The sequence below is a fragment of the Pinus tabuliformis genome, chromosome 4_2 (genome assembly GCF_031772625.1).
Source record: "Pinus tabuliformis cultivar Carrire ecotype Pingquan chromosome 4_2, CPIR1, whole genome shotgun sequence".
Classification (NCBI taxonomy): domain Eukaryota; kingdom Viridiplantae; phylum Streptophyta; class Pinopsida; order Pinales; family Pinaceae; genus Pinus; species Pinus tabuliformis.
This window is the reverse complement of record NC_142304.1, coordinates 282700468-282726846: the sequence shown is the minus strand read 5'-3', so window position 1 is coordinate 282726846 and position 26379 is coordinate 282700468. Positions and strand designations below refer to the sequence as shown.

General features: G+C 40.2%; 1 pseudogene; it reads right to left on the bottom strand.

The window, feature by feature from the left end:
- Positions 1-24790, bottom strand: part of LOC149169097 (pentatricopeptide repeat-containing protein At3g13880-like) — a 41439-nt pseudogene extending 16649 nt beyond the window's left edge.
- Positions 24791-26379: the final 1589 nt, after the last annotated feature.

The following is a 26379-nucleotide window of genomic DNA, read 5'->3' as shown; positions in this document are numbered from 1 at the left end:
CCTTGTCTTGTGTCAAGCTCGTTAAAAAATGAATCAAGGTTTTTAGAGTAAAGCTTTTTGTTAGGTAGATTGTAGAGAGTAGTTGTGAGCATAGTTCCTTATCTTGTGTCAAGCTCGTTTAAAAAATGAAACAAGGGTTTTGAGGATAGTTCTTTTCCTGTGTCAACCTCACTAAAAAATGAAACAGCTCCAACAAGTCTTTCCAAGATCTTGAAAGTAAAGCTTCATTCCATCCACCTCATTGAATGCAATGAAGCTTGGGGGGCATGTACCTTGATTTGCGTCATTATGTTGGGGGCATGTGAACTTATAACAAGCATAGTTTTTCGTTTCAAGCTTGCGTAAACATGAAACTGAATCCGAGCATAGTTCTTTTCCTGTGTCAAGCTCGTTAAAAAATGAAACAAATCCTCCTCTACTTGAGTCGAGAGAATGACTAGATCTCATAAATGTTAAATATTTAGGTTAGTTATTTCAGTTTTTGCATAATTTTCTTACAGTTTTAGGTCGAGTCTTTCAAATGATCTCGTTCATGAACCTTCATTTCATCCAACTGGTTGAATGAAATGAAGCTGGGGGGCATGCGCTCTAGCAGTTATGCTTAGGGGGCATCAAGCACAGTTTTCTCTCTGTTTCAAGCTTGTGTAAAAATGAAACTACTTCGAAGCATAGTTTTTTCTCTGTTTCAAGCTTTTGTAAAAATGAAACCTATCTCGAGTCAATTTCAGTTATTTTCAAGACTCGTTAAACTCATGAAAATCCCGAGATTATTTTGCTATTTTTCATTCTCGTAAAACAAATGAAAATGCCGAGTTCTTTCCGTCTTTTCCTGCTCGTAAATTAAATTGAAAGTCGGCCATATGAGTACACTTTTATCATTTTTTCGAACTCGTTAAAACTTACGAAAAAATGAAAACCATGAGTACATTTTTATCATTTTTTCGAACTCGTTAAAACTTACGAAAAAGTGAAACCTCAGAGTCATCTTTTAAGCCCTTTTCTGACTCCTAAAATATGAAAAGATTGCCAAGTGTTTCTTTTACACTCGTTAAAACGGAATTAAAAGACGGTCCCCTTATAGCTCTTTTCTGACCGTAAAATCAGGAAAAGATTGCCGGGTTTTTGTCGTTTCAAACTCGATACGGAAATAAAACGATGTGTCCTTGATCGCTTTTTACTTTTCAGGTCAGTGACACTAATTATGAAAGTACTCCTTGGTCGCAAGATCAAGCGGTTCCCCCAGGTATTATTTTATACTTTTTCGGGCTTGAGGGACACAAATCTACGAAAAAGTTCAACTTGGAGTCTTCTTAAGTTTTTCAGACTCTCTAAAATTGAAAAACGCCGAGTTTCTCCTATACTGGGCTCGTTAAACATTTCACAGTAAAGGACCTGTTCAATTACAAACAGGAACGAACCACTCCTTCCTAGGGTTCGAATCAAAACTAGGTTGGACTCATCCGAAGGATGAGCTTATAATCAAGCATATGTTATCCTCCTCAAGCTTGTTAAAAAATGAATCAGGTATGAGGATAGTTCTTTTACTGAGTCAACCTCATTAAAAAATGAATCAGCTAGATTTTAGGATATGTAGGTAGATTGTAGAAAGTAGGATTTTGAGGACAGTTCCTGTCACTGAGTCAACCTCGTTAAAACAAGCATAGTTTTTCGTTTCAAGCTTGCGTAAACATGAAACTGAATCCGAGCATAGTTCTTTTCCTGTGTCAAGCTCGTTAAAACATGAAACAAATCCTCCTCTACTTGAGTCGAGAGTTTGACTAGATCTCATAAATGTTAAGTTGTATATTTAGGTTAGTTATTTCAGTTTTTTACGTAATTTTAGGTCGGGTCTTTCAAATGATCTCGTACTTGAACCTTCATTTCATCCACCATGGTTGAATGAAATGAAGCTGGGGGGGCATGCGCTCTAGCAGTTACGCTTAGGGGGCATCAAGCACAGTTTCCTCTCTGTTTCAAGCTTGCATAAAAATGAAACTACTTTGAAGCATAGTTTTTCTCTGTTTCAAGCTTTTTTAAAAATGAAACATATCTCGAGTCAATTTCGGTTATTTTCAAGACTCGTTAAACTCATGAAAATCTTGAGATTATTTTGCTATCTTTCATTCTCATAAAACAAATGAAAATGCCGAGTTCTTTCCGTCTTTTCCTGCTCGTAAATTAAATTGAAAGTCAGCCATATGAGTACATTTTTATCATTTTTTCGAACTCATTAAAATTTACGAAAAAGTGAAAACAATGAGTACATTTTTATCATTTTTTCGAACTCGTTAAAACTTACGAAAAAGTGAAACCTCAGAGTCATCTTTTTAGCTCTTTTCTGACTCCTAAAACATGAAAAGATTGCCGAGCGTTTCTTTTACACTCGTTAAAACGGAATTAAAAGACGGTCCCCTTATAGCCCTTTTCTGACCGTAAAATCAGGAAAAGATTGCCGGGTTTTTGTCGTTTCAAACTCGATACGGAAATAAAACGACGTGTCCTTGATCGCTTTTTACTTTTCAGGTCAGAGACACTAATTATGAAAGTACTCCTTGGTCGCAAGATCAAGCGGTTCCCCCAGGTATTATTTTATACTTTTTCGGGCTTGAGGGACACAAATCTACGAAAAAGTTCAACTTGGAGTCTTCTTAAGTTTTTCAGACTCTCTAAAATTGAAAAACGCCGAGTTTCTCCTATACTGGACTCGTTAAAATTTCACAGTAAAGGACCTGTTCAATTACAAACAGGAACGAACCACTCCTTCCTAGGGTTCGAATCAAAACTAGGTTGGACTCATCCGAAGGATGAGCTTATAATCAAGCATATGTTATCCTCCTCAAGCTTGTTAAAAATAAAGAGGTACTTGCCAGAAATGGTGGGGGAAAAGAGAGAAGAATGAGCCTATTTGTTACCTTTTGTCTCAGAAGAAACTTTATTACCACTCTTGAACACGACACTTTTTCATTCACCTGGGTTGGGAAATCCTTTACCTCACAGTTGATCAAACCACTTTGAAAGTCTTTAACCGGGTTCCGGGGATTAACTTTGAATTATTCATCACCAAGCCATCTGTCGTGTCGTTATGTGTTCAAGAGGTTTGCAAGCAAAACTTTCATCTGCAAAATACTTGTCATCCGTTTGACCATCCCTGAGTCAGTCCTTACAGCAACATTTCTTCAACTTGAACAATGATTTCGTGTTGCAGGCTTGCCTGCAACGAGTCGCTTTCTATCGACATCAGCACATTATCTAGAGAGATGACTTAAAAATCGTCAGTACCTTGAAGTCTGCATGCATCAATGGCAGGTTTCTCGCCTTTGACGTCAGTTTACATCATTGACTTTCGATCAAAGGATTCCGTGAAATGTTCGACATCAACTCATTCATTCACATCTCATGGATTGTACTGGGTACTTTGAGAACCATTGACATTACTGGTGGTCTCTCTCACGCTTGTTAACAGTTTACATCATCGACTGGTAATCAAGTGGTTTCTACCATGTTCGACATCAACTCATTTATTCGCATGGCTAGAATCGTACCAATTTGAGAAGTAGAAATGAAGACCCTGGATCTAGTTTCCACCATCCAGGCTGCGAGGAGTTTTGTATTCATTATCTAAGTAGACTAATCATAAACAGATGGCTGCGCCCATACTGTGTCTACAAAAGTCTATGATTATGATGTACTGCAAGATCATTCCTGTATCAGAGTAGTTAGTCTGTTAGTTAAAGTTTTAATCTGAGTATGGGAATGCCTACCTCAGTGATGATATAATCTTATACATGTATTTTGTGTTGAAAATTGCAGGTTCTGACCAGGCTCTCCACGAGATAATCCTTGAAATGATAAAGCGCTTCACCCTTCCTAGATAATACAAAACCCTAATCTATTACAGGCTTCGCACTTTAGGGGGCAATCTGTTACACTAAAAAATGTCACCATGACTATTTACAGTTAGTATCGCTCTATCAACAGTCATGCTATCCTCTTAGGCAAGTCTTATGCCTCTGCTCTCCATGTCAAACTCAAAAAAGAGAGAAAGTCTTTATAAATGTATTTATCTCTGGGTACGCAGGTTCTCTCAACCTTACCTGCGGGTACGCACCCAATGTTCACAAAAGCTGCGTCTTTGGATGCTCTGTATGTAAAGGGGCAGGTGCGTCCCCCTGTAAAGGTCAAAATGTGCAAGTTTCATCTTTAAAAAGTTACTTGTGGTCATTTCTAGAGCATTCTAGAAGGTTGTTCGACGTGTATTGAGCGCCTCCAGATGGTTCATGCACCCCTACCAAAGAGGAACTTATCCCATCAATAAGGGAGCTATCCCATCCAAAGAGGGGATTATCCCATTGATGGTGGACCTGATTAACTTCCTCTTGAGCACTATAAATACAGGCATTGGGTCAGAAGGAGAAGAGGTTGGAAGCTATACATTTCTAAGGGTAGATGCTGCAGGAATTAGGACTCCCATTTAGAAGCTTGTGAGGAGAGATTGCCATCTTTGCTTGTTCTATTTGGAAGTGGGTGAGCTTTGTCAAAGTAAAGGAGAACTCTTGATGGACCCTGGGAGGGACTTGCACAACACCAAGGCTCAGGTTGTATTTGTTCCTTTTGTTACCTATTAATGCAAATGAGTCCATTCTTCTCAATAACTTGTTATTTATGAGTTGTTTCATGTACTCCTTGGTCTATGTGTTAAATATGTTTTATTCTATGAGATTATCAAGTGCTATTTAATCGTTTGATTGTTAGTGTATGCAGGTTTCAAAGTGAAGGAGGAGCTCATCTGGATCAGCAGAGCTGGACTGCTACAACAGTGTTGGATTACAGGTAGGATCTAAACACTTGATTTCCCGTATAGTAAATGCATGTTTAGAGAAGGATTGCTCTCGTTTGTCTTGTTTGTCACTAGAGAGTCTTAGGCTCCTAGGGAGGTTGGTTGTGTCCGCACAATCGACTCTTTCCGCCTGACACATATCAACCTCGTTAAAAAATGAAACTGGATGTTGCGAGGATAGTTCTTTTCCCGTGTCAACCTCGTTAAAAATGAAACCGGATGTCGTGAGCATAGTTCCTTGTCTTGTGTCAAGCTCGTTAAAAAATGAAACAAGGAGTCATCGAGGATAGTTTGTTCCTGTCTCAACCTCGTTAAAAAATGAAACAAGGAGTCATGAGCATAGTTCCTTGTCTTGTGTCAAGATTGTTAAAAAATGAAACAAGGAGTCCATGAGGATAGTTTGTTCCTGTCTCAACCTCGTTAAAAGATGAAACTAAGAGTCATGAGCATAGTTCCTTGTCTTGTGTCAAGCTCGTTAAAAAATGAAACAAGGAGTCAGCGAGGATAGTTTTGTTCCTGTGTCAACCTCGTTAAAAAATGAAACAGGGTGTTCTGAGCATAGTTCCTTGTCTTGTGTCAAGCTCGTTTAAAAATGAAACAAGGGTTTTGAGGATAGTTCTTTTCATGTGTCAACCTCATGAAAAAATGAAACAACTTCCTTTTCGAGTCGAGTCTTTCCAAGATCTCGAAAGTAAACCTTCATTCCATCCACCTAGTTGAATGCAATGAAGCTTGGGGGGCATGTACCTCGTTTTGCGTCATTATGCTGGGGGCATGTGAACTTATAACAAGCATAGTTTTTCGTTTCAAGCTTGCGTAAACATGAAACCGAATCCAAGCATAGTTCTTTGTGGTTCAAGCTTGCGTAAAAATGAACCTATACCCGATTTCATCTCGTGATTGTCGTTTTTATCTGCTAAATTCTGTTAGATGAGCCTTGGTTGTCTTCATTCCATCACCACCATCTCTTTGGCTAATGATATGCTTTCACTTGGTTGTTTACCCTTCCTGAGGGACAGTATCTATGAGTGGTTTTATTAGCCAACCTATTAACTATTACATGTTTTGAGCAGTTCCTCCATTGTTGGAACCAGTTGCTACCCTTTATACCACTCGTTCCTTTAGGACGAGTCCTCTTTAAAGCTCTTTTCTGACTCGTGAAATATGAAAAGATTGTTGAGTTTTTCTTTTTTAAACTCGTTAAAATGGAATTAAAAAGACGGTCCACTTACAGCTCTTTTCTAACCGCATAAACATGAAAAGATTGTCGGATTTTTGTCGTTTCAAGTTTGATATTGGTTATAAAACGACGTCTTTGATCGCTTTTTTACTTTTTCGAATCAGGACACTAATTATGAAAAGTACTCCTTGATCGTAATGGTCAAGCGGTTCTCTCAAGTATTATTTTATACTTTTTCGGGCTTGGGAGACACAAATCTACGAAAAAGGACAACCATGGAGTTTTCTTAAGTTTTTCTTCTGACTCCCTAAAATTGAAAAAAACTGAGTTTCTCCTATACTAGACTCGTTAAAATTTAACAGTAAAGGCATTGTTCAATTTTAAACAGGAACAAACCACTCCTTCTTAAGGTTCGAATTTTAAACTAAGTTGGACTCATCCGAAGGATGAGCTTATAACTAAGCAAATGTTATCCTCCTCAAGCTTGTCAAAAATAAAGAGGTACTTGCCAGAAATGGTGGGGGAAAAGAGAGAAAAATGAACCTATTTGTTATACTTTGTGTTTTAGAAAAGCATTTAACCACTCTTGAACACGACACTTTTTGTTCACCTGGGTTGGGAAATCCTTTGCCTAATAGTAAATCAAACCATATTGAAAGTCTTCAGTGAGTTTCTAGGTATTAGCTTTGGGTCAATTGTCACCAAGCCATCTGTAGTGTCGTTATGTGTTCAAGAGGTCAGTTCAAATAAACCATTCATCTACAAAATATTTGTCATCCATCTTGACCATCCCTGAGTTAGCCCTTGCCAAATACATTTCTTCAAACTTGATCTATGATTTCATGTTGTGGGCTTGCCTACAACGGATCGCTTTCTATCGACTTCAACGCATTATCTAGAAAGATGATCTAGAAATCGTCAGTACCTTGGAATCTGCATGCTTCAATGGCAGGTTTCTCGCCTTCGACGACAGGTTGCATCATTGACCTTTGATCAAAGAATTCTATGACATGTTCGACATCAGCTCATCTATTCACATTTCATGGATTGTACTGAGTACTTTGAGAGCCATTGACATTACTGGTGGTTTCTCTCACACTTGTTAATAGTTCACATCATTAACTGGTAAGCAAGTGGTTTCTACCATGTTCGACTTCGACACATTCATTCACATGGATAGAATCGTACTAGTTCGGGAAGCAGAAATCAAGACCTTGGATCTAGTTTCCACCATCCAAGCTGTGAGGAATTTTGTTATTCATTATATAGTGGACTATTCATAAACAGATGGTTTCACCCATACTGTGTCTACATATGTCTATGCTTGTGATGTATTACAAAATCATTCATGTATCAGAGCAGTTTAGTTAGTTCTTTAGTCAATTTTGATCTAAGCATGGGAATGCCTACCTCAGCAATGATATGTTTACATATATATATTTTGTATTGAATGTTTTTACAGGTTCCGACTAGGGTGTCCACAGGATGATCCTTGAAATGATAAAGTATTTCACTCTTCTTAGATGACAAATGCCATCCTCAACTATTACAGACTTCGCACTTTAGGGGGCAATCTATTGCACAAAATATTGTCAACATGACATTCTGCAATCAGTGTGAGTCTATCACCACTCATACTTTCCTCCTTTGCAAGTCTTAAACCTTAGTTCTTCATGTCAAGCCTTGAAAATAAGAGAAAGCCCTTAAAAGTCTCTAAAACTCTGGTTCCGCACTTTCTCTTAGCATTACATGCGGTCCTGCACCTACTGGTCATGTCCCCTGCGTACCTGACCGCTCTGTCTCTATGTAATGGGTGCGGACCCCTGTAAAAGTCAAAAAGGCACAAGTACATTCTTAAAAACTCACTTGAGTCAATTCTGGAAGCTTCTAGAAGGAATCTTGAGGTGGCAAGTTCGCTCCTTTAAGGTTCATGCATCTCGTAACTTAAGGAGCTAACCCCTTGATGTGAGGAGCTTATCCCTTTGAAGGAGGACTCTATCCCTTCATAGGTGGACGTGTAACCTCCTTCCTTTGCACATTAAAATGAAGCATTGGGTTGGTTACTGGAAAGGTTGAAAGCTAAAGATTTTTGAGGTGAAATTCTGTTGGAACTTAGTCTTCCTAATTGAGCTTAAGTGAGGAAAGATTACATACCTTGTTGATATCATTTGGAAGAGTGTGAAGCTTGTCAAAGTAGAGGAGATTCCTGTTTCGGACCTTGGGAGGAGCTTGTACAACATCAAGGCACCAAAGGTTGTAAAGTTCTTCTATTTTCAAAGTTAATACAATCAAGTTTATTTTTCTCAATAAACTGTGTTTTATGGTTTATTTCATGGATTCCTTGATCACCATGATGAATATGATTTATTATATTGGTTGTGCAGGTGTTATTTGATGTGTGATTGTTTGTGATTGCAGTTTCTCAAAAGGAAACTCATTTGGATGGTCGAAGTGTGGCTACCACAAACTAGCATTGGACTTAAGGTAGGGTCTAAAACACCTCTTAGTTTTTATTAATGAATCGCAATATATTTAGAGAAAGGTAGATTTGCTTGTCCTGCTTGTTGCTAGATATCTGTTGATACTAGGGAGATCGGTCTTGTCCGCAAGAATGATTTATCAGGCCAACAATAGGGAATTTATCAGGCCTAAATATGAAGTGTAGTCAATTGTGGGATTCAAGGAGATCGCGATGCAACTATGCAAGACGCCTTGGGAGCTGAATCAGAGGCTGAAATGTACGATTCGCGAAGCCAACATGAATTTGACAGATGGACAGCATCGCGAGTGGTTTGTGGCTTCGCTACTACCACACCTAAGGAGTTTGTTGTCGCAGCATAATATAACAACTTAGGCATAGGCCCTGGATATTTCCATGAGACTACATGAGACTCTGATGCAGGATCCTAATCTAGGAGTCCAGAAAATCCATGCGCAGCTGAAGAATCTATGCCTTGAGATGCAAAGTCTGAAACAGGATAGGACGGTTCGACCTGAGGTATGTGAAGAGGTATGGTGCTTGAAATTCAAGAGTTAGGGTCATGACAAGTACCACTGTCTATCTTTCACAAATTACCTTGCAGGAGGAGGGTCGATGCCTCTAAGGTCAAAAGCTCAAGCAGGACCTAGCGCAGTGCCTGCTTTATGGTGTGTTATCTGTTAGGTAGCCGAAAAACATGCCACGGACGATTGTCACCTGTTACAGAAGTATGTGCAAACACCACAATAGTTATTCTGCAACTTTTGTAGGTCTGTGGGACATGATGAGTGTACTTGTAGGAGCTATGAATTGATTATGGATAGAACTCCTGCCTACAGGGTTCAAGCCAAAATGCGGCCCCTTGAGCAGAATGCAGGGATGGCGCAGATAGGATTTCAAGGGCGCATAGGAGGCCGAGGCAGAGGAGGACCTGGTAGAGGTTGAGGACAGTTGATTTGCTACAATTATGGAGGACTAGGACATTATGCCCACGATTGCACTATTCCAACACGTTTGTCGTGCAAGTATTGCACACTATTTGATCATGAAACAAAAGATTGTACTATGTTGATAGCTAGGATACGTGACAAAGGGGCGCTACCACCTCCCTCAACTCAGAACCTGCAGATGATGAGGTCTGAGCCGTGCAAGGAAGATCCGAACATAAATATAGTTCTTAGAAGTGGAATCGCGACGGGAGATGACAAGGGGAAATAGCCAGAAGACAGTACCTGGGTTCGCAAAGCCCCAGCAAAAGAAGCTGAGTTTGATTTGGAGCACACTCAGGAAACCTTCATGGAAGCTAAGAAGAGCTTCGCTAAGGCCTCCACTTCAGGAAGCAAAGATAAGCCTGAGCCGGAGATGGACCCCTCTATGCTCACAACTTTCTTGGAAACCTGTATGAAGTTACTGCACGACAGTAAGGCTATGAAAGGGTTACAGGAACTCATCAACAGATGTGCTGGGACCACGCTAGGAGAACTGCGTGTAGTCTAAAAGATCGAAAAGCATAAAACAAGGACGAGGCATGAAATGAGACTCACCATGCAGATCGGAGAATATGAGATGGATCAAGTCATTCTGGATTTGGGATCAGATGCGAATGTTTTACCAAAACATATATGGGCGCTGAGGATGGCAAATCAACAGAAAATCATACCCATGGGTTATCTGCAGGGAGTAACCGTGGATATTCAGGGAGAAAGTGTGCTGGCAGATTTCGAAGTAATAGAAATTGTTGATGACAACAATCCATACCCTAAGGTCCTAGGAATTGACTAGGCTACTTATATGAATGGGGTAATCAATCTGAAGAAGCAAAAGATGATCTTTGAGAAGAAATCACTGCGCGTAATAATACCCCTGGATCCTGTTGAGGGATCGCGCTATACGGAACCAGTCTACGATTATGAGATTGATGATGATATGGACTTCATCTATAAGATAACAGCGTGAGACCAAGACTGGGTGAATCCCAATGTGGATGGGCGGATTACATGGGAGCACAAGAGTTCCTGCACCTCAGATTTTGACAAAGAAATAGAACAATGGAAAAATGGTTACATGAAGTAACTACGTTGAATTGCAACATGATGACCCAATCGCTGCACTGTCTGTCGACAGAAGTACAAAATCTTCCTACTTACGATGGTATAAATAAGGTAGATACCTTCTTGGATGCATTTTAAAGGGAGGTTTCAGAAAAGAAATGCTTCCAAGCCTTGGACTGGGTACTGCGCGCTACGCCTGCAAGATGGTGGGGTACACACAAGGGAAGATTTGACGATTGGTGCAAATGTAGGAGGATGATGAGAGCATGGTTTGGGAAGCATAAGATGAAACTAACAGAAAAGTACGATGGGCAGACTGATCGGTGCGCGCAATTGGCCAAAGCAGAGAAGAACTATTCTACCACTAAGCGCGAGGGGCTAGCTATGGTGTATGCGCTCGAGAAGTACCATCACTACTTTCTAGGAGGCCACTTCAAGATGTATACAGACCACTCCGCGCTAAAGTACCTGGTCAATAAGCCTGTGTTGGCGGGGTGAATTTGCAGATGGATCTTATTGTTCCAAGAGTACAATTTTGAAGTTGTTGTGAAGCCTGGATGATTGAACGCAGGACCAGATCACCTGTCACGCATCGAGACACGGGAGGAACCTACTAATTTGGAGGAAGGATTATCGGACGCACAGCTCTTTTTTGTGCACATCGCAGATGGAAATTTCAAGGATATAATACACTTTCTAACAACTGGAACTTCACTGGAAGGATACTCTGTCCAACAAAAGAAGGAATTAGTGGTGCGCACAGCAGACTTCTCTATCATTGTTGGGCATCTATACAAGATGGGGAATGATGAAATACTACGAAGGTATGTACCTGAGTTTGAACAAAGCAGCATCCCCGCAGATGCTCATGGGGGCGCCTTGTGAGGACATTATGCAGGAAGAGAAACCGCGCAGAAGATTCTACGTGCAGGGTTGTGGTGGCTAACCCTTCATCAGAAGTCAAAAGTATATTGCAAGGCATGTGATGTATGTCAAAGAATAGGTAAGCCACCATGAAGGGATGAAATGCCTTTGAATCCACAAATGACATTGCAACCTTTTGAAAAATGGTTAATAGATTTTGTAGGACCCATTCAACTTCAAGGGAAGACAAGCGCGAGGTATATTATCACTGCGACTGAGTATTTGACTCGTTGGGAAGAAGCATAGCTAGTGAAGGATTGCATGAGCGCAACTACCATGAATTTTCTATTTGAACATGTACTGACATGATTTGGATGTCCAAAAATCTTGATGAGCGATCGTGGTACACACTGTGCACTAATGGAGGAATTTCAGGTGTATCATCAAAAGAGCACACATTATCACCCACCAGCTAACAGGACACTGGAGGTGTTCAACAAAGTTCTTTAAAATGCACTGACCAAGGTATGGAATGCTCAGCGAAGTGATTGGGACCTATGCATACCTGCAGTGTTATGGGCTTATCGGACGACATGGAAGAAGCTGACGGAACAGACACATTTTAGGATGGTATACGAGGTTGAAGCCATAATTCCTATGGAATACATTGTGCCTATTCTATGCATAGAAGCTCTCACAGGTATAACAGATCGTGGAGCCCTAGAAGAGAGGCTCGTTCAGCTGGATGAGCTCAAAGAAGAACGATTTTTGGCTAGATTTCACCAGCAGGTCCAAAAGTAGCGTGAAAAGGAATGGCATGACTGACACATCCAGCTGCACACATTCAAGGTAAACGATCTGATGCTGATGTATGATATAAAGATTGATAAATTCCCTGGAAAGTCAGGATGCACTCATTAGAGACGTATGTTATTAAGGAGATTACAGGCGAAGATGTGGTACAGCTAGTCAAGTTAAATGGAAAACCTTTCCCAGGAAAGGTGAATGGCAGCCACTTGAAGCCATACATCGATGATCCAGCGATGTGACTATATGTAAGTAGCATAGTCTTAGTACTCCAGGCAGCTGGAAGGAGGCATGGGACTATAAACTACACTACCCGAGAGCTGCGCGCAGTAGCAAAGTGTCATATGGTTTGCAACCGCACGAAGAGAGCTGCGCTAGCGCATAGGTCTGCCAGAAAGTGACAGTTAAAGTCACTATTCATGATTTGATGGTTGGTTTGAGGCCAAATGGAGTAGGTGGCAGGCATTTAAGTCAAAATTTATGGGTTAGATTCTTGAAAATCTGGCGCCAATCTAGCATTAATGGGCTAAATGTGGGGGGAACAGTTGAATTTGAATTCAAAAAGCCCTATAAATTACAAGTGGTTGTCTAGTGAAAAACACTTGGCATTTTGAAAATTCAGTTGTTGCGCTATCAAGTGTGTATGGACCTCACGAAATTTGAGGCTTTGAGGGCAAGTTCAGTGTTTGAAACATTTTTGAAGGAGACGTAGAACCTTCTAACTAGACTGATGTCGACACCCAAGGAAGCCACGCATGAAATTGCGGAAGTGGAAGCCCCAGAGAGTGTTGGAGTAATAGTCGAGGTCCCTAAATCACCTAGAACACCGAAACCTAAGAAGGATAAGCAGGCTATGATCCTGGTGCGCGTCTTGCCCAAAAATCCACAGAGGACAAAGCTCACCTTACAGGAAAAGGGGAATGCCATTAATCTAGAGGCTGACGAGGAGGAATCTGAACAAATCCTCGTGGATGAGGAGGACATAGAGATTGAAGTTGAAACCCAAGGCGCGGACCCTATTACACGGTTACCTGAATATGTTCCTCCACGCAAGGGTAAAGAAAAGGTGCTGAAGGACATAGATGAGAGCAAGAGCTCTCTGCAAACTCTATTGCTCCTAGATGATATTGTTTTTGAGGGACCGTACTTGGGGCGGGTTCCTGTGTTGAAAGTTGGAGATTGTGACCTCGCAGACCACGAGAAGTTCCTGCATTTAGCGACTGAGCAGCTAATGCGCTAGAGGATTGATGAAACTATTGGAACAATTCAATTGGATCCGCGGACATGGCTCAGAGGTGTAGAGAAAGCAGGGTTGCTTAACCTGCTTTGGGTGCCGCATTACCACCGCGCCCCAGTGACCATCTTCATCATCAGGTAGCTGCTCTGCTTGGTGCATGATGGGTGTTTATTTCTGGAGGAGCCCATCCCCATCACAGACCATCTGATTCACCATATTACACTAGTGCCTTACTCAAGGGAGGATCCAGCCAACATTTCAGAGGGAAAAGGTGGCGAGTTGGCCCTCGTGGAAGTGATGAAGAATAAGTTCAAGCTGGAGAAGAAGAAGCGAGGGTATGCCATCTCCAGCATTAACAACCCTGCAGTCAAGGTCGTGACACAAATATTAGCAGGGAAGGTGATGCAGAAGTGTCGCGCAGATGAGGTGCCTGCGCCAGTGATTGCAGTAGCGGCCCAATGCGCTGAAAGAGTCTAGTTCAACTGGGTGAATTATCTATGCAGCAATTTCCTTGCGAACTGTTGCGAGGAATAGGAGCAGGAAAAACATTTCACTATGCATGGCTCCTACTTTCGATCGTACTAGTGGCATGTGTTGGCTTGTATGGGCCTGACCTAGGTTCAAAGGTGATTTAGCCAAACAAATCCCGGTACTACTAGCCCGTTCGGCAACAGTCCACGGAGCATGGACTGAGGTCTCACCCAAAGTAGTATGGGAGGGTGCTAGAACCAAGTTTCCGCACCCCAGGGACGTCTGATGAGCTTGTGGAGGTCCGCAGTTTGACCCGTCGCTATGCACACTTACTATCCCTTCACAACCTACGGCGCTACTTCCACACATCCCTATTCGGGGCGCAACCCTTATAATACCCAAGTTCCTTGTTATTTAATCTGTTATTACCCAATTACTTATCTTATTGGTGCAAGATTAATGATTGTTACAACATATTCAGCAATCATATCAGTGTGTGCGATAAATAAAACAGTATAAACGTAAAGAAGGTAATGCACAACAAATACACAGAAATAGGAATCAACTTTTCTTTATTAATCTTCAATCCAGATTACAGACTCGACATTGCCCTGTGCATTTAAATGCAGGGGTCTGCACACTTAGCTCCAGACTCTACTAGGCCTCTGCGCACTCAGCTGCAAAGCCTCTTCCTACTACTACGACCCTATACACTTAGACTCCTATTCTATGCTCGAACCATTCATACTCTTCTCTCTAATTCGCTCCTTTCTTTACAACTTAGAGCCTCGCTCTATTTATACAATCCCATGGTCTATGGACCATGGGTAGGCCGACATGACTTTACATTACATTACAATATTTTAGGGTGGGTAGCCCTATGACTTAACCTATACTTCTCGCTCCACGCCCGCAATTCACGGAGTCTTACAAAACCTTTGACCAAAACTTGGGCTTTAAGCCCCAAAACATGATGTGGGGGGGTTCCATGCCCAATATCATGGGAGCTACCTGAAGACAGCCAATTCCCTTCTGTCGTGCCGAACCTTCCAGATGCAGTGAAGTACGCTTTGCTGTGGGTGACCAAGGACGCGCAGTCTATCAGATAAAGTAAGATATTCTGGGTCTTAATGGAGATGAGCATCCAAATGGGGATCAATCACAAGCCACAGTTGTTGCCCACAGTCTATGCCAGTTTGCAGATCTTTGCAGAATTCAAACTGGATTTCCACCATGTCTTTATCAAGGCGCGGAAGGACCCCACAAAGACATGGCACAAATTACCATATCTGTCGACTGACGATGTGATATTTGTAGTCCTCAAGTCTTGGCCGTCAGAGTGGCGTGCCCCAGTAGGCTCCACGGCGGAAACAGACAAGTCCGCTGCACAGTGTAAAAAGGAGGAAATAAAGCTCCAAATGGCATAGCTGGCTGAGAAGTGAAGGAAAGAGGAAGCAGAGGCTAAGGCCTAGGCAGCACGCGATGCTACAAAATTGGTTGAACAATAGCATAAAATAGGAGAAGAAGAGTGTGAAGGATAGAAGTCACCTTCGCCTAGGACTGGACCAGAGATAGAGACAGAACAAGGTGGCATAAACCCGCAGACGACATCCACCCAACTCAAGCATCCGCGACCGGGAGAGAAGGCAGTGCCACAAAAGAAAACCAAGGCATCCAAAATGCCCTTTGACCCAATCACCCTCACTAAGGGGGATTTGCATGACATCAGAGAAATGGTGAGGGATGTCACCATGGAGGCCCTCCAACATTTTGAAGAACAGCAGGAGCTAGTAGTGGGGGCTCTTCGAACATAACTACAGGAGTTGCAGGTTCGCACTCCACAGGCTGGCATAGTGTCCACCAACCTCATAATCGGCACTTCAGTTGTCGAGGAGATGTTGCATACATAGGTGACCAACACGATAGTGCTACCAGAAGGAGCACTCACTACATAGAATGAGGCCGACAACCCACGGTCAGCAGTATCAAAGGGGTAGGATTAAATATGGTCGTGCTCCCTCAGGAGACGCTCTACCTCTTGTAGGATGGAGTCACCGCGGAACTTCAGGCCAAGGAGAGCCACGCTCTACAGGTGATGAGCGAGCAGCACATCAACATTGAGAAGTTGGGCCTGCAGTGCAACGAAACGGTAGAGCAGAATAAGCAGATAATGCAGGTTGTGGAGGAAGACTGCCAGATGGTCCCGGAGTTGGCCATTCTGGTAGAGGAACCGGTTGAGGTGCGTGTCCGCAAGTTAGCCACAAGGGTGCACGAAGCTCGAGTAGAGATGGCCAGAGTTCAGCTAGAGTTGAACCTGCAAATCATAGAATTGCAATTGAGGGCTCAGCCTTCAACTCCACCAGAGGTCAGAGAACAGCGTACCACCGTGGTTACAATAGCAATAGCGGCAGTTGACAGTGCAATAGCGGACTACACGAAACTCTTTGAACGCACCTACAGCCATGGATAGATAAGGCTTATACAATTACAGCCTCCATTGAAGGAAAGCTCACGCAACTGCAAGAAACGTAGCAGAAAATTCAAGGTAGCAGTTCAACAGCAGCAGTCACCGAACGGCGCATGGAAGAAGTCCAGCAAGAAGCCACTCAGTGCGCTGCCAAAGTTGTAGTGATCCAAATGGAGCTGGGAGGTCTTCGAGCTAAGATCTCCGCAGCTGCAGAGTGACTCGAGGGTGAGTCACGATGTTTTTGTTGGGGGCCTATTGGCACAGGATCCCCCAAGGGTAGTTTTGGGGCTAAAAGCCCATATTTTGGTCCAATTTTGTAATCCAAATGTAAATACTCCACATTTTGTGGTCGCGAAGTGCGTAGATGTTAAAGAGTCATAAGGTTGTCTGCCCTTATTTTTATAATGTAATGTCGATTGTAAAAGATCTATCCATGGTCCACGGACCATGGGATTGTATAAATAGATCTAAGCTCTAAGTAGTTAGAGGAAGTAATGAAGATCGAACATGTATGAGAGATAGCTCTGAAGTAGAAGTCTAAGTCTTGGGTCGTAGTGTAGGTAGAGGCTCTGCAGCTGAGTGCGTAGAGGCCTAGAAGTCTGCAGCTGAGTGCGCGGACCCCTGCAGCTGAGTGCACAGGGCGAGTCGAGTCTGTAATCATCTGGAATTATCAATAAAGAGAAGTATTCTATCATTTATGCGTCTTTATTTCCTGTTTATGCATCTGTTATATTGGGTATGAATTTCACTTCTAATGCTTATATGATGCGCGAATATATGTAAATGTGTTGGTTAAGTGAACGCAAGTAAGAACATTTGTTTACAAGAAGCTAACTAAGATATGTTAATAAGACAAGTAAGATACTTAGCTCAGTTTGGGAGATATCGCAGTTCACTGCCCTAGCAGCATGAAAGGACTTCAGCCCCTAGTTAGGGATGTGTGGAAGCCGATTGTAACATTTCATTAAGGTACTGAAGGGTAGAGAAGAGCGATAAGCAACCTGCATGAAGGAAGGTATAGTTGGAATAAATCAACATCACAACCATCTCAAGGGTGCGGAAACTTGGTTCCATTATCCCCCCATATGCTTCGGGTGAGACTTCAGTCCTTGCTCCACGGGCTGATGCCGAAAGGGCCAGTAGTGTAGGGATTTGTTTGGCTAACTAACGCTGAACCTAGGTTAGGCCCCCGCAAGCCAAGAGGGGCTTCCTTAGGACAAGTGGAAGACAAATTTCCTTATGTTATCTATTTCATTAGTAAGAATTTGTCTAAATCTTAGTTGAATTATACTGTCACTGAAAAATAAATCTTAGTTGTAGTAAATTATTTAAACAAGTTTAGGCATTATATCACTGGTTATCAAACTTTTGTTTGCACTGATCATGCAGCCATTAAGTATTTAATGAATAAACCCAATGTTAATGCTATGATAATTAGATGGTTGTTATTATTATAGTAATTTGATTTGACTATTGTTGATAAACCGGGGAAAGAGAACGTGGTTGCATATTTCTTATCAAGATTAACCTTGTCTACAAGAAAGGAAGAAATGATAGATTATTCACTTCCAGATGAACATCTCTTTTGCATCTCAGTGATTTCTTCTTGGTTTGCTAATATAGACAACTATTTGGTTGTTGGGAGGTTCCCTCCTAACCTATCCTCTAGGGAGAAAGATACATTGTCAGGGAAAGTGCCCCATTCACCTGGATTTGGGTAAATCTTTTCAGATTGGGGCCAGATCATATCCTGAGAATATGTGTGAGGGAAGAATAGGTCTTTGACATCTTCTCAGCATGCCATGATGGACCCTATGGGGGATAATTTTTTGTTAAGAGGACAACTTTCAAATTTTTACAATCAGGTTATTATTAGCCCACATTACATTAGGATGCAAGGAGGTACACCACCAGGTGTGATCAGTGTCAAAGAATGGGTAAGCCAACACCCAAGGATGAAATGCCCTTACAACCTCAAGTGACTCTAGAGCCATTTGAAAAGTGGGGCATGGATTTCATTGGACCTATTGATCCCCCATCAGGACAAAAAAGGTATATCATTGTATGAACTGATTACTTGACCAAATGGGCTAAAACAAAAGAAATAAAGGCAACAACTGAGCAGAAGGTGGTTGAATTTCTGAGGGAGAACATCTTCTACAAATTTGGTTTTCCAAGGGAAATAGTAATTGATAAAGGAGCACAATTTACATCAAGTTTGATTGAAGACCTTATGAAGTAGCACCAAATCAAGCACAAGATATCTACTACCTATCACCCTCAAGAAAATGGGTAGGTGGAAGTCACCAACAGAGCATTGGAGAACATTCTTACCAAGGTTATTAGCAGTAGCAGAAAATATTGGGCAGACAGACTTGTGGAAGCCACTTGGGCCTACAACACCACTTGGAAGACCACCACTGGATTCACTGCATTTGAGTTGGTCTAGGGGAAGAAGGCCATGTTATCTATATAGATTTGAGTACAACACCTTGAGGATGGAAGCTCAGTTAGACTTGGATCTCACTACAGCACAATAGGAAAGGTTTCTCCAACTCAATGGTATAGATGAATTCAAAATGCAATCTCTCCTACACAATGAGGTAATCTAGCTACAAAGGAAGATTTGGCATGATAAGCCCATCAGGGAAAGGAATTTCAAGAAGGAGATTGGGCCCTAATGTGTGATCCTAGATTCAAGGATTTCAAGGGGAAGTTAATGAAAATATGGTTGGGTCCCTATATGGTAGAGAAGTGTCATGAGAATGGGTTTGTCCAAATTAGAATAATTGATGAGGAAGGGATTCCCTTAATTTTCAATGGTCATAGGTTGAAGTTGTGCAAGAAACATTTTTCCAAGGAATAACTTTTCAGTTCAATCAACATAGAGTTAAATGTGATTGGGAGGATCATACCCCTCATTCCACCAAATTTCTAAAAATAAAATAATAATAATAATAAGAGGGCCTCGATGAAAACCTCCATGAGGCATATGATGCCAACTCCTGAGGCTCCCTCATATGTCATAGGTGGTTTGATTTTTCCCTTTGGGGAGGTAATCTCCTCAATTTTTCATTCACTATGCCCCACTTCTCCCTTTTTACTGGGTGACTCCTCAATAGTGATAGGGACCTCTGAAGGAGGATATGGTTTCCCCTTCCTGATGTTGGTCCTCTTCCTTGTTTTGACATATAGGGGACCTTGCCTTGGTTTCCTTCTTTTGGGCTTAATATCTGTGATCAATGTGGCCAATTTGGTAGCCACTTCTTACTCTAAATTCCCTAGAGAAAGACTTGTTTGATGTCCTTGCTTCTCTTTTCCTCAGGGTTTAGAAGTCTTCTCAAGGATTTCTTTTTCTTCTACCTGTTTTTCTTCTTCTTATTCCTTAAGATCTGCTTCTTCTTCATCTATTTTGCCTACTTCTTCTTCCTTTGTTCCGCTGCTTCTTCTTCCTCTATTCTACCTGCTTATTCTTCCTCTGTTTTTCCTCCCCTACCGCTAGTGCTAGAGGTTGGTGTTTATTCAGGTGTGATGGCTTGGGTTTGAATGAAGACCTCCCTGTCCATGTCCACAAAATCAGTCCAAAGGATAGGGTTCCTTAAGTGTCTCAAAACATCCATCACAATTAACTTGATGAGGCCATTGTGGGTTATGTGTTGATGCTTTCCTTCCCTCACCTTCTCAGTCATTTCAATAATTGAGTGCAGGAGGAAATGGGGAACACTAAGTATTTGAGGAAGAGCCAATTTTGCTTTGAATCTTAACTCATGAATTAATCTAAAGTGATATGCATATACCACACTCAATCCCCCTTCACAAGATATATATTTGAGAACGTGATAAGCCACCTCATCCCAGGGGTAAGGTAGGCTTTCTCTTCTTACTCCATTCTTATATTCTATGGGATTTTCTCTTTGAATGAAGAATTTCTTCCTGGCTGTAACACTTACTGCCTTCTCCTCCTTGCTCCATCAAACCCCTAAGCGTAAGGTAGTCACTCTACTTATGTTTCAGGACTTAAAGAGATGGAAAATCCTCCAACAACAGTAGTGGCACTATCTTCCCCTTGAGGATGTAGTGCCATGGAAAATTCATTAGTGATATCATCACCATACCCTTTTAATAGCTGAAACAAACCCGACCATTGATGCCTTCTAAAAATGTTCACTACAAGAGGGTGTTAGTTAATTCTCTTGGTGTCTGTGGGCTCTCTTCTATTAAATCCTTCCCCCATTTCTTCTACTGCCCCTTCCTGGTATTACTTAGGTGTGGAATTCAACTTTCTTCAGAGAAATATCAGTGGTAAAAACAATGTTAAACTTCCTTCTTATTAGTGAGGGAGAAGAATGCTATAATTTATATCAAAATAAATTCTTTTTCTTTGCACCTATCTTTCCTTTACACAGTAATTTCCAAGAAGACCTATTTCTCAATTGTTTATTACAGGCTACTAACTTTAGGCAGAAGTTCTCATGCAATTGTATGGAAATCAAGGAGGAAGGAAACCACTTACTCATTTTTTAAATTAGTTTTATATATGCATGAGGGTTTGAAGACATTTTCAGGTCATTGTGGCCTTATCTCACCCTTAAATTCCTATTGTATATTCTTCTTGGCACTCATGTAGTAGTCCAGACCTCCCTGTAGCTTCCTCCTATAGCACTTGCAAATAGAATTCAAAGCACTTTGGTGGCACCCTAGGCAATCTGATAAGACTAGCTCGTCCTTCCTTCAACTATATTTTAGAAATGAGAAATGGTGCAAATGAAGTCGAGCCTAGTACATAATATTCCCTTTGTGGTAAGAGCGCAAAGCGTATTTGGTGACACGGCACATACACAAGTTTCCTTTTTAAACTCGTTGTCCCCACTCCTTGCAATCATTACCCTCCTCCTCGTGATTATCACCCCACTTATCGTAAGCACCACCTCACTTGAGTTGACATTTCCACGTCACATGGGTGACTAAGATAGACTTTAGTTTACCAGTCGGGGGTGGCCAAGTTCATTGGCCACCTCCAACCTATTAAAACTCGTTTCTCGACTGTTAACACATTTTGGCATTTTATGCATAGGGAAGAGGTGAGGGGTGTCATACGTAAGCCTACATGTGGATCAAATTGTTGGATTTGATTGCATGATGGAGTTGGGACTCATAACATCATGAGCTTGAGGAAGTCGATTCCTTTTGCTTGTTTTTGTACATGTCTTCATAGTTGATGATCTTCTGATTAATAACTTGATTGTGTGTGTAGGTGCCTTCCCTATGCCCAAGTTGTTGCTGGTGGAGTAGATGCATTCCTTTCTCAAGATGATGTGCCTCTCTCTGTTGCAGAATTGGTTCCATGATGCTCTTTGTGGGTGAAAAAAAGAATTTCAGGGATTTATTGTTGTGTCTGTACAGGCTACTACAAGAGGAGTCTCCTTCTTGTGGCAGTCAGTTAATCCTCTCTTCAAGTCTCCATTTTACATGTCAGGGAGGGAAAGTGGTGAAAGGCATGAAGGCAGGCTTAGGATCATGAGGAAGTGGTGTACTTGATAAAAGAATAGAAACAAGGAATTTTTTGTGTTTTTTAGATGCATGGCACAGTGGAATTTTTTAGCAAATGTTTGGCTAGATGGAGTGGATAGGTGATGGGGTTGGCATTAGAGAGCCCCTCTTAGCATTTCCTAGAGAAAGAATGGCGTCCTGGTTTGTTTTTCCGATTAGATCCTCCTCATGTATCCTTACAGGCTCCTCTTGTAGCATTACAAGGACCTCCTGTAGCATTATAGGACCTCATGTAGCATTACAGGACCTCCTGTAGCATCACAGCGAGGAGGAAAAATTGGAATCTTTTCTTAATTGGATGATGGAGAGAGATGGGTATGTGAGTGGAGAGTATAGATTAGTGGTTAGGGCATATTATTTAGTTAGTTGATTAATAATTAGTGAAATTATGAGCTAGTGCATCAATGGTTAGAAAATGTGTTAGTTATGTGGTTATTGATGAAAAAGTTATTAAATTAATAATTAGTGTTAGGTTGAATTAAAATATATCTAGAACATTTTATTAATATATTTAAATTTATTTTGTAATTTAATATGGAAAATTATTTCTTAAAGCATTGTTAAATATAAGGTTTTTTTTATTTCTTTGTTTATATAATTTTTATAGCATAGAAAAAAATGAATTAAAAAAATTCGTATTCACTAAATACATCGCTTATATTTATTTTCAAAAAACAAGATAAATAAAAATACAATTTTTGTAAGCATAGTTTAAAAAATCTAACAATAAATCTCTTGTTAGAATCTTTTCTTAAATATATCACTCCTATCTATATGAAATACCAAGAATTTGACACTCAAATATATCACTCCTATCTCTATGAAGTGACAAGATTGTGACATTTACATTTACTTTTAGCTAGTCTAAATGTCACTTATTCATTTTATTGTGATAATATTTATCTCTGAATGGCTAGATATTTGAAAAGGTTCAAGTAATGCCAGCACAATTCCTTTTATCAAAATGCACATTTACATATTACCTGCATTTTATTTTGATAATATTTATTTCTTTATGGGTGGATTTGAAAAGTTCAAATAATCCCAGCACAATTCCTCTTACCAAAATGCACATTTACATGTTTACCTAAATCACCTGCTTCGAATTTATTTTCAATTGTGACGATTTTAAAATTTGATAAAAAAAAAATTACAATACATTTAGACATTAAATTCAACAAATTATTTTCTCGCTCTATATGTATAATCAATTTTAAAATTTATATATATATATTCTACCGACCATTGGGAATTAGTAATTTGCTGATTTTTAAATTATATGTATATATATATATGAAAATTGGGAATAGGGAATTATAATAGTTATTATTATTCACTTTAATATCAAGATGTTCAAATATTTAAATTTTCCAATCTTTTAGAGCTTATATGAATTACTCGCCATTATTTTTCAACTTATTTAAATTTTGACCACACAGAGTAAAAACAATCATAATTCATTTCATAGCAAAAAGAAAATTTAAATGAATTTAATTGAACTTTTTAAGGTTTAAGTTCATGTTCATGTTCATGTTCATCTTGAAGTTCTCCATTAAGATTGATGAACTTCAACAAACAAGTTCAGTTCAATTTTAATTTTGGTGAATTCAAATTTCAACTTTGAAATTTGCTAAACCCAATGACTTCACACATAACTAGAGAGGGATAAATAGGGGTTTGTTCATACTAATTAATCATGTAGACACAATTTTAGGAACAACATTTAAAAAAAATATTAAGGCAAATTGTGTTTAAGGTAGTGTGTAGTGAATAGACATTGGACGGAAGATCTTGTAGGGGATGAAGAGTATTTAATGCAACTCCATTTTAATTTCTGATTTGTAAAATATTGAGAAGCACTAAAAAAAAATCCAATTGCAAATCTTTAAGTGTTTAATATATCTCAAGTTATGATATATTTATGTTTGTTTATTTATATATAAGTGTACTATAAATGTTTGACCTTGAGGACTTTTTCTGGGCATAGTTTCTGACCAATGTTTCCTAATCTCTTGCTAAGAATTGTTGGAATTACAAATTTGACTTGTTGGGTCTCTCTCTATGCACACATGCATGCTTGGTGTCACGTAGTTAACTATTGATATTGTATGTATCATGCACCAAAGTCTTCTAGTTTGACATGATATACATGTCCACCTAAGCCACTTGACATGGGAACATGGGACATGTAGGACACGAAAATAATAGATTCTTACATGGGACACGGAGGCCCACCGGAAAAGGACACATACGACACCTTATCATATATATATATATATATACACACACACACACACACACACACACATATCACATTATGATATTAAACAAATTCTCATCATGATACAAGTAACAAATTCAATCATAGATTCATACATGTACATTGTAATTTTGTAACATTATGCATATAATCATGATTCATCAATGATACAAGTTTACAGCTAGAAAATAACCATACACTGGAGCTTTTTCATTAAGTCATCAAAATCAAAATGTATTACATAGGTACTGAGTCCTGAGGACTCCTGATTAGGAATGTCAATGGAAAATAGAAAATACAAAACAATGTAGACACTAGAGATAGGAACCATAGAATAGGAAGGAAGAATTTCATAGGTTGTTGAATGCTGCCTACAGCTCAAAGTTATCAACATCAAAATCAACATCAGTACCACCACTACTCTCTTCTACATCCTCTTCCTTTGTATCCAATGTAATATTTCCATATGTTGGTGTGGAGGATGACCCCTCAAGAGTATTGTCATCATCAAAAGTGACAAGGGCTAGCACTAGGTCATTAAAATCCAAGTTGGCCAATGCCAAATCAACACTACTTTCCAAACCCATGTCATTAGGAAATACATCTGACTCTTCATCTTCCCCTTCAACCACTCATTCCTCTGCCTGTAAATCAAATGAAGGTTGGTGTGCACATACACCAATGTCTCTACTCTGGACTACTCAAGCTTTCTCTTCTTCAAACCATACATATTCCCATATCTGATCCTATTCTTCTCGCAATTAGACAATGAAGTAACCTGAGAGAGGAGCCTCATGGCTAACTGTTGTAGAGAATGGCATGTTGCCCCATGAGTTTCCCACTAAATAGGGTTTCTTAGCCCCCTATCTCTGGTACCATCATAACCTGTAAATCGCCCTGTGCCAGTGGAAAACTATGCAAATGCATCCTCCACCACATTAAGGGATCCTCTATCATGAAATATTTTCCTCATTGCATCCTTCCTCCCTTGTGAAATATCGCCATCCATGTGAGGAAGGAATATGCATGAAGGTCCATCATTCAATCACTCATGGTTGTAGTATTTTGGATTCAATGAGTGAGCCAAGCAATGCAAAGGTGTGTAATTATTTTTCCCACCTACTGACAAGAATATCTTGTATGGTGGTGAAGAAGGCTCCATTTATTTCTCATACTCAGGGCACTCGCTCTGAAAAATAATGGTCCTCATGGACTCAACCATGGAATCTCGTCCATCATAAACCTCTCCTAGGATGGGATGGTTTGTATCTGCAAATCACAACAAAGTAATGAAAGGGTTCATGATCCTAATAGTAAGATCTACCCTCTTCCACCAAGCATCATCTAATATTGTGTCGTTAACTCTTTTTGAGGTTTTGATCTCTCTTTCTTCAAAAAGAACAAAAAAATGAAATAACCATGGACCCAAGAGTGGTCTCGACCTTTGTCAACCTCTTCAGCATTATGAATGTAGAGACAAACCATGTATCTACAATCTTCAACAATGATATATGTGTGTACTCTTTCTATATTATGAGGGAATTGGTATGATTTTGTACAAAGTTTTGGATATGTCGTGCATCTTCAATAAGAGTTTCAATCCATGGTACATCAGATGCAATAAATTTAAGTGCTAAATTCAAGGAATGGACAATGCAATTTGTCCAAGATACTTGTGGATATTTAGCTTCCAGAATCATGTCAGCGGCCTTGAAAACATATGTATTGTCTGTAATGATTTGAACACAAGAATCAACACCTAAATATTCAATAAATTTAATGAAAAACTCACCCATATATTGTGCATCCTTGTATTTTCCAAGAGCATCCTCTAATTTCAAGAAAATTGATCCATTCAAGGAAGACACCATGAAGTTGATGAGTGGATGGCATGCTACATGTGTCGATCCATTAGAAACAATACTAACCCTAGATGTTTGCCATGCTGATTTAATAGGCTCAAGCATTGTATCCACCTCCTTCTTTGCCTTACTCAATAATGAAGTTCTAGGGCTCTCTGAAACAGGAGGCACATACCCCCATGGAGCCCCTTGAGTTAGAGCTCCGCACATCTCAATAAATAAATGTGAGCATGCAACATTAAATGATATGAAGTTGAGATAGAAAAATAAGGAAATGGTGATATCAATCTCTTCTCAACTCTCTTGCTAAATAT